This window comes from Piliocolobus tephrosceles, chromosome 13 (genome assembly GCF_002776525.5).
Source record: "Piliocolobus tephrosceles isolate RC106 chromosome 13, ASM277652v3, whole genome shotgun sequence".
In the NCBI taxonomy this organism is placed as follows: domain Eukaryota; kingdom Metazoa; phylum Chordata; class Mammalia; order Primates; family Cercopithecidae; genus Piliocolobus; species Piliocolobus tephrosceles.
In genome coordinates, this window is record NC_045446.1 from 7,921,514 (window position 1) to 7,935,769 (window position 14,256).

The window sequence follows — 14,256 nt, forward strand, 5'->3', positions numbered from 1 at the left end:
TGCCCACACCTTCCGTGTAGCCCAGTGAAACCTAATTTGGACTTCTGACCTGCAGAACTGCAAGATAATAAATGTATGTTGTGTGAAGTCACTAAGTTTGTGGCCAGTCGTCACAGCAGCAGTAGGAAGGGAACCACCCCTCATCCCAGGGCCTGGCCCTTCCCCATCACGTCGCCGCCTCCTCAGCCTGTGACCTGGGCGCCTGCAACTCTGATCTCCTAAAACACTCTCCTGATATCTATTGCTCTGGAGCCATCTGGGTTCATGCTCTCTCCTCCAAAATGTCCCCATCAATGACTGCCCACAGCACTGCCTGTTTCTCCCTTCCCTTCAGCACAGAGATGTGCTGTCCCACAGGGAACTCTGGTTCTACTGATGCCAAAGGGATTACTACAGTTCACAAATGGCTATTCAGAAATGTAGTTAACTCCTGCAGTCCCAGCTACTCAGAAGGCTGAGGTGGGAGGACTGCTTGAGCCCAGGCAACATAGAAAGATCCCAGTCTCTTAAAAATAAAAAGAAATGTGGGTGGCTGAGGCAGGAGAATCGCTTGAACCCAGGAGGTGGAGGCTGCAGTGAGCCGAGACTGCGCCATTGCACTCCAACCTGGGTGACAGAGGGAGACTCCATCTCAAAAACAAAAACAAACAAACAAATGTAGTTAACTATGTACATTGTTTAACTGAATTTTGTGCCTTCATCAAGGCACAAAATGATGGCTCAAAATGAAATGGGACATGACTGGGATGAGCAAATGGAAAAGACTGAATATGCCCAACGTTCGTCCTCATCTGAGGCTAGCCAAAATCAAATACAATAGCAACAAATCTCTGAAATTCAAATGTTTTATTTGAGGAGAAAAAAACTGCTGCAACTGGGGGCATACCTATAGATCAGGTAGTCTTCAGTATGTCCAAACAAAGAGAAGCTTAGATGTTTTATAAAAAAGAGAAATGTTACTATTGCTCTTCGAGAAAGTTCATCGGCACAAGTAAGGTTTTGGGAAATTGGCAAGCTCTGACAGGTGAGTGACAGTGGTGGGCAAAACTAGTCTTAGAGTTGCAGCACGTCATCACAGTAGACATCAGATAAAACGGGTTTCAGGTTATAGCAGGCAGTTTCAGCAGCCAGGTTTGCAGAGAATACCATTTCAATGCCCTGAGTGCCTTTCCCCTAGTTTCTCGGCTCTGTTTTAGTTGGGTATGATGAGAATAACTCAATGTGTATGATCAACTTTTGCAGACTGCTAATCATGAACGCTTCTGATGGGTTAGGTTTTTCCTTGTTTTTTTTTTTTTTTTTGTATTTTTTTTTTAGTAGAGACGGGGTTTCACCGTGTTAGCCAGGATGGTCTCGATCTCCTGACCTCGTGATCCGCCCGTCTCGGCCTCCCAAAGTGCTGGGATTACAGGCTTGCGCCACCGCGCCCGGCCTTTTTCCTTGTTTTCAAAGCAAACATTTTCCACCTTCAAATTGATTTGTGGCTGCTGAATAAACTCACTGCAAGATAAAAGTCTCACAGGAGTCAGTCAGGGACATGCGTTTCTTCTCTGCTTAAGATTCTTCACTCATTCAACACTGCCCACATTTAGAGAACATTTGCTCTGCGCCTGGTACTGAACCAGTTGTTGGAGTTGTAGAAGGATGTGGGCTACACAGTCCAGCGGGAAAGGCAAACACTCACGTTACGCTCTGTACCACTGCTCTATTACGCTTCAGAAGGCTCTTACATAAATACCTCATAGGATAACATGGCAGAATTATGTTAGGAGAAAAAACATCACAGACCAACAAATATTTGTTGAATAAAGAGACAAGAAAGACCTTTATGCCACAGCACCTTATGTTAACAAGATGGCCAAAAAAGATTTAGTACCTTAGGTAAAGCAACAGCAAGACTGGATATGTTCCAGTTTTCACAGAAATGTAACACAGCACACAGATTTTGAAACCTGTGGCAATCAGTTCAACATGATGTTTTTGTTTGTTTTCAATGGCATGACTCAAGGGGACTTAGGGACTCAAATGTATTCTAACTCTTCAAAGTACAAGAAAATGCCTATCCCTCATTCAGCATCTATCATGTACTAGTTGCCTGATATGCATTTCATTATCTCTTTTAAGTTTCACAGTAATGCTAAGAGGTGGGTATTATACCTATTTTACAGATACAGATGCTGGAAGAGTTAAGAAAACGTCCCTAGGTCACACAGGAGTAGTCAAGACATGATGCACACAGGCCTATCACAGTCCAGGGACCAATTTAAGTTGGTATAAAGCATTTTATTAGCAAATTAGAAGAAATTATTTTAATTATAAGTGAACGTTTTAAACATATATCTTAATATAACAGAGAATACTAAGGAAATAAGATAAATTTCTCCATAAACCCACATTTGCACACATCTGATGCAAAGACTCCCAGATACAGTTGTGAGGATGACTCACACTGACTGTGTCTGGCAAGACGTTTAAGAAGTAGTCTCAGTGATTAGGAAGCTGAGTTAGTTAGCTGCCCACCCCAGGTTTCTTGCTACCCTATGTTTCCCTGGTGGGTGCTTCTCATGCAGTGAAAATGTAGGATCCAAGGCCCAAAGGGAAGAGTCCTTCCCTGATGACACTTCTGCTTTGTTTTTCTACAGCAGAAAATAATTTTACAGCAAAATTATAAAGGCTGATAATTCCAAGTGCTGGTGAAGATGTAGGGTAACCGGAACTTATACACATGGCTGGGGACAGTGGAAAATGGTACAGTTACTTGAGAAAACCATTTGGTAGTTGATTAGATTTTGTGTGTGTGTGTGTGTGTGTGTGTGTGTGTGTGTGTCTACTCCTATACCCAGCTCCCAAGGGAACCCAAGAGAAAGGAAGGCACACCACAAAAAGACAGGTACAAGAATGCTCAAAGCTTCTGCACAGCAAAGGAAACAATCTACAGAGTGAAAAGAATAAGATAAAATATTTGCAAACTACTCATCTGATGGGCAATTAATATCTAGAATATATAAAGAACTGAAATATCTCAGCAAAAAAAAAAAAAAAAAAAAAAAATCCGATTAAAAAAATCTGCAAATGATCTGAACCAACATTTCTCAAAAGAAAACATACAAATAGCCAACGAACATATAAAAAAAATTCAACATCCCTAATCATCAGGGAAATGCAAATCGAGACCACAATGAGGTATCATATTCCCCAGTTGGGCTGGCTACTATTAAAACGACAAAAAATGACAAATGCTGGAGAGGATACAGAGAAAAGCCAACTCTTCTACACTGTTGTAACTAGTGAACGTGAACTAGTGCAGCTACTATGGAGAACAGCATGGAGGTTCCTTCAAAAAACTACAAATGGAACTACCACATGATCCAGCAATCCCACTACTGGGAATCTGTTCAAAGGAAAGGAAATTATTGTATCAGGGAGACAATGCAGAGACCCCCATGCTTACTGCAGCACCGTTCACAATAGCCAAGAGACAGAATCAACCTAGGGGTCCGACAACAGAGGAACAGAGAAAGAAAATGTGGTGTGCACACACCATGGAGTACTATTCAGCCATAAAAAAGTGTGAGATCCTGTCATTTGCAGCAACATGGATGGAACTGAGAATATTATGTTAAATGAAATAAGCTGGGAATAGAAAGTAAAACACTGCATGTTCTCACACATGGAAGCTAAAAAAGTTAATCTCATAGAAGTAAAAAGTAGAACAGATGATACTAGAGGCTGGAAATAGCAGGGGAAGGGGAAGGAAATGGAGAGATTTCTTAAAGGGTACAAAATTACAGCTAGATAGGAGGAATAAGCTCTAGTGTTCAGAAAGATGACCACAGTTAATAAAATTAATTATAGATAGCTAGGAGGAGGATAGCCGATGTTCTCAACACAAAGAAACGATCAGCATTTGAGATGACGAGTATGCTAATTCCCCTGCTCTGTTAATCATACATTGTATGTATCAAAACATCTCTATGTACCCCATGAAGATATATAATTATTATTGGTCAATTTTAAAATTAAATAAAAAATTAAAAAATAATGTTTAAAGCAGCTCCACTCACAATGGTCCTATACTGGAAACAACACACCCACCAACTGAAGAATGAACAAACAAAATGTAGTATACAAAAAAGACCCAAACTATGATACATGTGACAACATGGATGATTCAAAACCACTACACTGAGCCGGAAGCGCCAGACCCAAAAGACTGTCTTACCATCTCCGTGAAGTTCAAGAACAGGTAAGACCAACATGTGGTGATGCCAGTACAGTGACTGAGACAGGTAGAGGCACTGATTGGAAGGGCTATGAGGGAGCCCTCTGGCTAACAACACCCACGGCAACGTCACGGGGCCTACACACCAGCAGAAACCCACAGGCCTTATATCCAAAACCCATGCACTCCACTGTATGCAATCTGCACCATGACTTAAAAAAAAAAAGGCCTGAATGAAGGCTGAAGAATCAGACACACTCTGGTTTGAACTGCAGCTCTGTCACATTACTCTGTCACTCATCTATCAGCCTTATAATGAGGCACATGTTGTTCTGGTCACTTGTGATACATCAGTAAACAAAGCAGACAAAATGTCCCGTCCTTGAGTTCACATTCTAGTGAAAGGACACAGTCAATAAGCAATAAACATAATAATTAGGTAAATTATGTAGTAGGTCAGATTGTGTGAAAATAGAGCTAGGTATTGCGAGCATGAGGCAGAGGAGGGCGGGGAGGGTTGTAATTCTGAGTTAGGTGGCTAGGGTGGGCCTCCTTGAGAAGTTCTAGGTTGAGGGGAAGAAGTACATAGGCCTTAAACTAGCTACATGCTTGGTCTGCCTGAGAAAACAGCAAGGCCAGGGAGCCCATGTGGGGGCTGCTCCCCATGCAGGCCTCTGTAAACCACACAGAAGATGTGTTTTTTTGTTGTTGTTGTTTTGGTTTTTTTTAAGAGACAGGGTCTTGCTCTGTCACCCAGACTGTAGTGCAATGCCATGATCAAAGCTCACTGCAATCTTGAACTCCTGGGACTCAAGCAATCCTCCCATCTCAACCTCCTAAGTAGCTGAGACTACAGGTGCATTCTACCACACCCAACTAATTAGAAGTTTCTTTTTTTTTTTTTTTTTGTAGCAATGGGGTCTCATTATGTTGCCCAAGCTGGTCTGTAACTCCTGGGCTCAAGCGATCCTTCTGCCTCTGCCTCCCAAAGTGCTGAAATCACAGGTGTGAGCTACTGCTCCCAGCTGATTTTTTCATTTTTAAGTGAGAAAGAAATAAACCTCTTCTTAACTTTGTGGTTTTTCTGTTATGTATGCAGGTGTACCTGTCTTTAAGTAATGTTCACCAGGAACAGATTCCCAAGGTATTAGGACTTTAGTTACAATCCTCCAAATATTAATACTTTCAAAAAGAACCAGTTGGCCAAATTATTCCCAAAGTCCATTTTAAAGGGCAGTGCCCTATCAGGAAACCCTGGGTCTCATCCTTATGAGGGAAGGGAAGATATCTCAAAAGCTGAAGGAAACAAAGTTCTCTCCAAGATCTCTAGGAGAGCCAAATCTCTACTTTCTGCTCTCTAGCTACCTTTGTGCTACAGTGGGCTGGAAGTCAGGTTCCGTGGTCTGGCACGGGTATATGGGAGCTGGCTGCAGACTCCTCTGTTACTCCCCTCCCGTCCTTTTCAGCTGGGGATCAGGCAGAAGAACACTTCTAGCCGAGTCCCTACTCAAAGGGACTTCAAATACAATGGACAGCTGGGGTTCTCCAGCCAGTCCACCTTTGGAAGGTCAGTGAAAAGGTGGATGAGACAAGTGGGGCTCAATGTGCTGGAACTCTTAAGAAGTTGAGTCTGCCTTTAAAGTAAAATAGAATATTACAAAGATGATTAGAGTCCAAAGGACTTTTAAAGGAGGATCCCAGGTTACTCAGCTCAGAAATAATCTTCCTCTCTACAAAGGCATTCTGAAAATATATTAATAACAGGTCATTTATTTCCATCTTTTAAAACTCCATCTGGAAATCCCAGACCATCATTAATAAAACAATAACAAAACACCAAATCTCAGTCCCTTGATCTGCTCTCACCCCTTACTTTTCACATTTTTGTGAGTTCACTGTTTTAGCCTGTCTTTGGCTCTCTTTGGGATCAATTTCCTTCCAATAAGAGCAGCGAGGCAACAGCTATTCTAATTAGGCCGAGAGTTCCCGGCTGTCCCCTCATTCCCTGCACCTCGAGCTATTTCTCTTCCACTTCATAGGCAAGCGAGCCCTTTGAGCCCTTGCAGATAACATTCCCATTGCCACCAGCAGGAAGGACAGAGTGCCACTGATAGAGTGTTCCCAGAAAGATCTCCATCAGCCTTTTACTGTACGTCTTCTCTGTACTTAGCTTTGTGCTAGGAGCTGAAAAAGAAAAAACTGGGCATAATCTCCGCTTTTGAGCAATTCATAACCTAGTTGAAAGGACAGGATTTAAGTATATCAAACAATTAACCAACAAACGTGACAGTGCATAATTAAGTTCTAAATTACATAAAAGGAGATCACTGAGTAACTGGGCTAAGGCTTCAGTGAGGACATACTTGAGCACAAGCAAATTCTCTCAAGAAATTATTTAGCTCTCATTAGACTAAGTCTGAAAGAATAAGGCGGTCTACTTGATAACTGGGTACAGAAAAGAACAAAATATAGTGGCAAGAATCTTTTGAAAGCTTCTAAATAATTCTAGTTTATACGTGACTGTAGGATAAAGGAGAAACAGCCTTGAATAATTTCTACAAATGATCCTCAACTTGCATTTAACAGCTGTTTCTAACCTATCCTCATGCAAATTTGAGAGGCTCACTAAGAGAGAAACGGTCATATTCCATTTCCCCCTCCATCTCCTTTTTTTTTCTTTCTTTCTTTTTTCTTTTTTTTTTTTGAGACAGGGTCTAACTCTGTCACCCAGACTGGAGTGCAATGGTGTGATCTTGGCTCACCGCAGTCTCCACCTCTCAGGTTCAAGCGATTCTCCTGCCTCAGTCTCCCAAGTAGCTGGGATTACAGGTGCATGCCACTACCACCCAGCTAATACCCTTCTAATAAGATATCAATAAACAGCAAACTGGTCACATTTTGAACAGAAAAAAGGGGAAGAAAAGAGAAACAAAGACCTGGACGAAATAAAAACCTGAACAGTTAGACCCCAATTCAAAATGATGGTCATGAGGCAGGAGGCAGAACTTTACTCTGGACCAGATTGAAGACTGGCTGTAAAGAGAAGAGGCAACACCACCACTCCATGAGACACACCCACTAGTGTATGTAAGTTTACCACTGCCATGGCAACACCCAGATGTCACTACTCCTTTCCATGGTAACAACCTGGAGGTTACTGCCCCTTTTCTAGAAAATGCTGAATAATTTGCCTCTTAATTTGCATGTAATTAAGCGTGGGTATAAATATGACTGCAGAACTGCCACTGAGTGGCTGCTCTTGAGGCTGCCCACAGGGTCTATCGCTGCTCGGCAGAGCAGTCACAACGCTTGAGCCTGCCTACGGACAGGGTCTGTCCCTGTTTTGCAGAGCAGTCACGGTGCTGTAACACTGCCACCTCAATAAAACTGTTTTCTTCTACCACTGGCTCACTCTTGAATTCTTTGCTGAGCAAAGCAAAGAACCTTCCTGGGCTAAGCCCCAATTCTGCAGCTTGCCTGTCCTGCACTGGTCCCTTTGTGACCAGAGTAGATAAATGCAAGGAATAGAAGACAAGTGACCTGGATTACTCCTTTGTCTTACCAAGAAATGGCTGTGTCATATGAGCAAGGCATTTTCCCCTCTTGAGTTCTTTAATCAGAAGATGGGAAGAATAAGCTCTGCCTCTTCCCTTAACAACATTTATTCACATAAAGAGCAAACCAATAGAAAAAAACTATGAAAAAGGTTTTCCTTTGTGAGAGTAAAAACATTTCTAAAATTATTTCTATTTTATAGGCACCTGTGGAAGTCTCAACAAGCTTCAACAATAACACCAACAAGTAAATTTCTGAGCAGTATATTCTTACTGCTGAAGAGATTACCCAAATATATGTAGATGTTGAACCTATTATTTCATATGAAATAGCATAATTTTGATTGTGAAACGATGAGCTAAGGCATTATTTATTTATTTATCTATGCATTTTTGAGACAGGGTCTTGCTCTGTCACCCAGGCTGGAGTGCAGTGGGATGATCTCAGTTCACTGCGGCTTCCAACTCTTGGGCTCATGTGAGTCTCCCACCTCAGCCTCCCAAGTAGCTGGGACCACAGGTGCACACCACCACACCCAGATAATTTTTGTATTTTTAGTAGAGATGAGGTTTCACCATATTGCCCAGACTGGTCTCAAACTCCAGTCCAAGTGGATCTGCCAGCCTCAACCTCCTGAAGTGTTGGGATCACAGGTGTGAGCAACCACACCCAGCTTAAGACATTATTTTAAAAGCAGTAAGCTTAAAGCAGATTTTTCAAAAGCAAAGCAACTAGATCAGGTATGGTGCCGCATGCCTATCCCAGAACTCTGGAGGGCTGAGGCAGGAGGATGGCTTGAGCTCAGGAGTTCAAGACGAGCCTGAGCACATAGTGAGACCTTGTTTCTACTAAAAACATTAAAAAAAACCTTAGCCCAGTGTGGTGGCACACACGCCCAAGGGCCTGTAGTTCCAGCTACTCAAGAGGCTAAGGTGAGAGGATCACATGAGCCTGGGAGATGAGACTGCAGTGAGCTATGATCACGCAGCTATACTCCAGCCTGGGTGACAAAGAGACCCTGTCTCAAGAAAAAAAAAAAAAGTAAAGCAACTAAATTTTCTTTCCCAAAATGTCTGAATGGGGCGATTTCATCCTGAAATCGCTCAAATGGGAGAATATCAGAGAATGAGAAAATACTTAAGCCCAAACAATAAACAGAACCAAGGAACATTCTTAGGGATATTTTACTCCATAGCCATAGGATGTGGCTTTCTATGAAGCAGAAAGCAGAGGGACATAAGATTCTAAGAAAATTTTCAGTTACTCAGGGTGTTTATCTTCGGATTATGAACGCCATTTACTTGCACAGACCAACACAATGTATGGCATTTTCTACCTCTCTCTGCAATCTCCTTGATGATAATTTTCTGGATTGGGAAACAGGCCTCAAAGGTAGGGTGGCGACTTTTGCTTATTAAAACCAGATACAAAAATTCTCAGGTCCAAAGTAGCTCCTTTAGTATTGCAGAAGAGACTTAAATGTGAGCTTTCTCATCTAGAAAATAGAATTGCTGTGCGAACTAGCAAATGTGAAAAGTTCCTAGCATAGACTCTGGCATATCTGAAGTGCTCAAAAAGGTGAAGTGCCTTCCTTAAACTTTGCTGAACAGAACTTTGCTTACATGTCATCAGCATTTGACGAATCCTAGTCACTTAAATTCCAGTTCTTCATTCATGACGGCCCATCAGTCCATGTGTCTCAGTGACTGAGGCAAAGCAGGTATGTGGGAGGAACAAAAACAAACAGAAACTGTCCAGGGTGGGAGGGGAAAAAAAGAACAAACAAAAAACCATCCAGGATCCAGCCAAAACCAACTTGGGCAAGAACTAATCAAACAAAAATATATTATATCTAAGGGAGACTCCTAAGGCAAGAAATATTAGGAACTTATTAATACATTATCATATTAATAAGCTCAAAAGAAAAATAAGCATAATTATTTTATTAGATGCTAAAAAAGGCATTTGATAAAATTCAACATACACTACTAATTTTAAAAGAGCAATAGGGCCAGGTCGAGTGGCTCACGCCTATAATCCCAGCACTTTGGGAAGCCAAGGCAGGTGGATCACCTGAGGTCAACAGTTCAAGACCAGCCTGGACAACATGGCGAAATCCCATCTCTACTGAAAATACAAAAATTTAGCCAGGTGTGATGGTTGACACATGTAATCCCAGCTACTCAGGAGGCTGAGGCAGGAGAATCGTTTGAACCCTGGGAGGTGGAGGTTGCAGTGAGCTAAGATTCCGCCACTGCACTCCAGCCTGGGAGATGGAGTGAGACTCTATCTAAAAAAATAAATGAATAAATAAATAAGCAATAGAAAAAATATTTCCTTAACATAAATTTTAAAAATAAATACTTTCCATAAATATATGTCTACATATTTGTGTATAATTAGCATCAGGATTAACAATAAGAGACCAGAACACTCCTTCTGAAGACAAGAACAATATAAGGAAGGGCTTATCTCTGTTACTTACATAAAACTCTGGAAAGCTGGATGAAGTAATCAGAAATAAAAGGGATAACGGTTGAAAGGGCTGGGCATGGTGGCTCACACCTGCAATCCCAGCACTTTCAGAGGCCAAGGAGGGCGGATCACTTGAGCCCAGGGGTTTGAGACCAGCCTGGGCAACATGGTGAAACCACATTTCTACCAAAAATTTAAAAATCTGTCATGTATGGTGGCTCATGCTTGTAGTCCCCGCTACTAGGAAGGCTGAGGTAGGAGGATCACTTGAGCCCAGGAAGTCAAGGCTGCAGTGGACTATGATCACACCACTGCAGTCCAGCCTGGTTGAGAGAGCAACATCCTATCTCAAAACTAAATAAGTAAAAAAATAAGGCTGGGCATGGTGGCTCATGCCTGTAATCTCAGCACTTTGGGAGGCCGAGGTAGGTGGATCATGAGGTCAGGAGATCGAGACCATCTTGGCCAACATGGTAAAACCCTGTCTGTACTAAAAATACAAAAATTAGCTAGGCATGGTGGTGCGTGCCTGTAATCCCAGCTACTCAGGAAGCTGAGGCAGGAGAATCACTTGAACCAGGGAGCGGGAGGTTACAGCGAGCCGAGATCAGGCACTGCACTCCAGCCTGGCGACAGAATGAGGCTTCGTCTCAAAAAAAAAAAAAAAAGCTAAAAGAAAGAGACAATACAATCCAAAAAAGCTGGTGGAAACCTTAAGATAATATCTTGGTTTTTTTTAGTTTTTTTGAGACAAAGTTTCTCCCTGTTGCCCAGGCTGGAGTGCAGTGGCACATTCGTGCTCGGCCAAGATAATATCAAATTAAAATATAAAAAATCTGCTGGGCTCAGTGGCTCATACCTGTAATCCCAGCACTTTGGGAGGCTGAGGCAGGAGGATCATCTGAGGTCAGGAGTTTGAGACCAGTCTGGCCAACATGGTGAAACCCCATCTCTACTAAAAAAAATACAAAAATTAGGCCAGGCCTGGTGGCTCACACCTGTAATTCCAGCACTTTGGGCTGAGGTGGGTGCATCACCTGAGGTCAGGAGTTCAGCCAACAAGATGAAACCCCATCTCTACTAAAAATACAAAAATTAGCCAGATGTGGTGGTGAATCCCAGCTGTTCGGGAGGCTAAGGCATGAGAATCGCTTGAACCTGGCAGGCAGAGGTTGCAGTGAGACGAGATCATGCCACTGCACTCTAGCCTGGGCAAAAGAGGGAGACTCTGTCTCAAAATAAATAAATAAACAAACAAACAATGGAAGCAAAAGGAACAGGCTGAACAGAATTCAGAGGGCCACAATTAATTGTTAAAGGGCACTTAAAGAAAAAGTACCTACGGTTCAAGTTAATTTCAAGTCCATTTATATAACTGAAGTAAAGATTAAACAAAGTCAATTAGAACCCAGAATACTGGAGCTGAAAGTATTATTTCTAGTTTACTGATGGAAACTGAGGTCCAAAGAGATAACAGAAACCTTTTCAGTCAAGATACATTTCCTCTGATTAGAATGGGTATATATGGGCCGGGCGCAGTGGCTCAAGCCTGTAATCCCAGCACTTTGGGAGGCCGAGACGGGCGGATCACGAGGTCAGGAGATCGAGACCACCCTGGATAACACGGTGAAACCCCGTCTCTACTGAAAAAAATACAAAAAATGAGCCGGGCGAGGTGGAGCGCGCCTGTAGTCCCAGCTACTCGGGAGGCTGAGGCAGGAGAATGGCATAAACCCGGGAGGCGGAGCTTGCAGTGAACTGAGATCCGGCCACTGCACTCCAGCCTGGGCAACAGAGCGAGACTCTGTCTCAAAAAAAAAAAAAAAAAAAAGAATGGGTATATATGCTAACACCGAATGTTATATTGACCCAAACATTACACAAGTTTCCCCCTGCAAAAGTGCTAGTTAATAGCTCCCAAAGAAATCTAGGAAACCTCTAGGCCTGGCACGGTGCCTCACATCTGTAATCCCAGCTTTGGAAGCCTGGGGCGGGCAGATCACCTGAGGTTCAAACAATATTTTTAATCTCAAACATTTTCCTGAATGTTTAAATTACAGCTCAAATAAAACTGGGAACAGTCCATTTGACCCTCGAATGGGTACTTTAACAAGAAACATTTTAAATTACTTTACAAGGTAGAATGAAACTTGAGTTATGGCTGAAAAATACTGGATAGGTACTTAACAGAAAAGGAGAGCAAGTGGTCAGTAAAATATAAAATGATCGTTAAGTTCATTAGTAACAAAGAAAATGCAAATCAAACCACAGGGAGACAGTATTTCATTTTTACCAGACTGGCAAAAATTATAAATCTGACAACATCAAGTGATGTGATCAGAGTGATTAAAATAATTAAACACTGCTGGTGGTGGGCAAGTGGGAGGGCAACTTAATACATTCATTCACTTTGGAGGAGTCTGGCCTTACCAGCAAAGGGGTAGAATGGACACACCTTGGGGCAGTGGTTCTTTAAGTGTGGTCTGGGACCCGTGGGAGTTCCTAAGACCCTTTCAGAAGATGTGCAAAGTCAAAGCTATTTTCAAAATAATTATATATTTTATTTCCTATTTCAATCTATTCTCTCTCAAGTATACAATGAGGTTTCTCACTATTGTTGATACTGTAAGAGAGTGAAAGAACTTAAAGTATAATAATAAGAAGGGGGGAGAGGGGAGGGATTGCATTGGGGAGTTATACATGATATAAATGATGAATTGATGGGTGCTGACGAGTTGATGGGTGCAGCGCACCAACATGGCACAAGTATACATATGTAACAAACCTGCACGTTATGCACATGTACCCTAGAACTTAAAGTATAATAATAATAAAAAATAATAATAATAATAATAATAAGAAGAAGAAGAAGAAGAAGAAAAATAATAAAAGAGATGGAATGCAGAAAGAGATGTGAGAACTTAGCTATTTTCTATTAAGTCACACAGTAAAGAGATCTGAAAAAAATATAAAATAATGCCACACTTCTCACTATTTTTTTGTTTTAAAACAGTTCTTTTTCATAAAAACATCACTTTTTATTTTAATTTTATTATTTTATTAATTGTTATTCTAAATGAGTTACTAAGTAAACATTTAAAACATTTCTATTTCAATTTTAATACAGTAAATATTGACAGATATAATCCACCATAAAACAGGAAAAAGAATTTTTTAGCACTGCTCTCTTTGGAAAAAGCAAAAAATCAAAAAAACTGCTTAACACTGCAAATGTCTATCACACACGCATGCACATATAGTAATACAATGGAATACTACATAACAGTGAAAAGGACAGATTTACTGCTATACACAACAATAAGAAAATAGAACACATCCAGTACGGCTGCATGCACATGAAGCTCAAAACACGCAACACTAACAATATACTGTTCAAGAAGACAAACACTCAAGGGAATGATAAAAACAGAATTTTGGATAGCAGATACTTCTGAAAAGAAAGGAAAGGAATGAGAAAAAACGTCATACAAGGAACTCTTGATAATTGAATTAATTTTTTAAAACAGGGTGGTAGGTTCCTGGGTGTTTGTTGTAATGTGATTCTTTACATCATATATATACTAAATATTCCTATATATCTACTCAATACTTAGTAAAACACTTGATATTTAATATAACAACTAGAGATTATATTGGTTCAATTCTCTGGGAAAAATGAAGCAGATCTAAATATTAAAAATGATCTCTAAATGGTACAGCAAGCATGGTGGGAGGAACTGACTGGATTCAAGTATTTCTTAGGGCCTTTAATTGTTTCAGAAGAGAATGGAAACTGACTAACTTTAAACTCTTAAGTATTCACATTCAAAGCTTGAGAGTAAACTAAGAAAATAAAAATTGAATGTCTGTCTTTTGAATGCACAGTTTAGAAAAATGGAATGAGGCCGGGGGCAGTGGCTCATACCTGTAATCCCAGCACTTTGGGAGGCCGAAGCAGGCGGATCACAAGGTCAGGAGATAGAGACAATCCTGGCTAATACGGT

At 41.2% G+C, this 14,256-nt stretch overlaps 2 protein-coding genes across 2 annotated transcripts in view; one reads left to right on the forward strand and one right to left on the reverse strand.

Moving 5' to 3' along the window:
* Positions 1-14,256, forward strand: part of LOC111533669 (pyruvate carboxylase, mitochondrial-like) — a 1,148,173-nt gene that overhangs the window by 745,532 nt on the left and 388,385 nt on the right. The window lies entirely within an intron of this gene.
* The window catches only part of PACS1 (phosphofurin acidic cluster sorting protein 1), a 174,070-nt gene that overhangs the window by 56,357 nt on the left and 103,457 nt on the right, over positions 1-14,256 (reverse strand). The gene's annotated exons all lie outside the window — the stretch shown is intronic.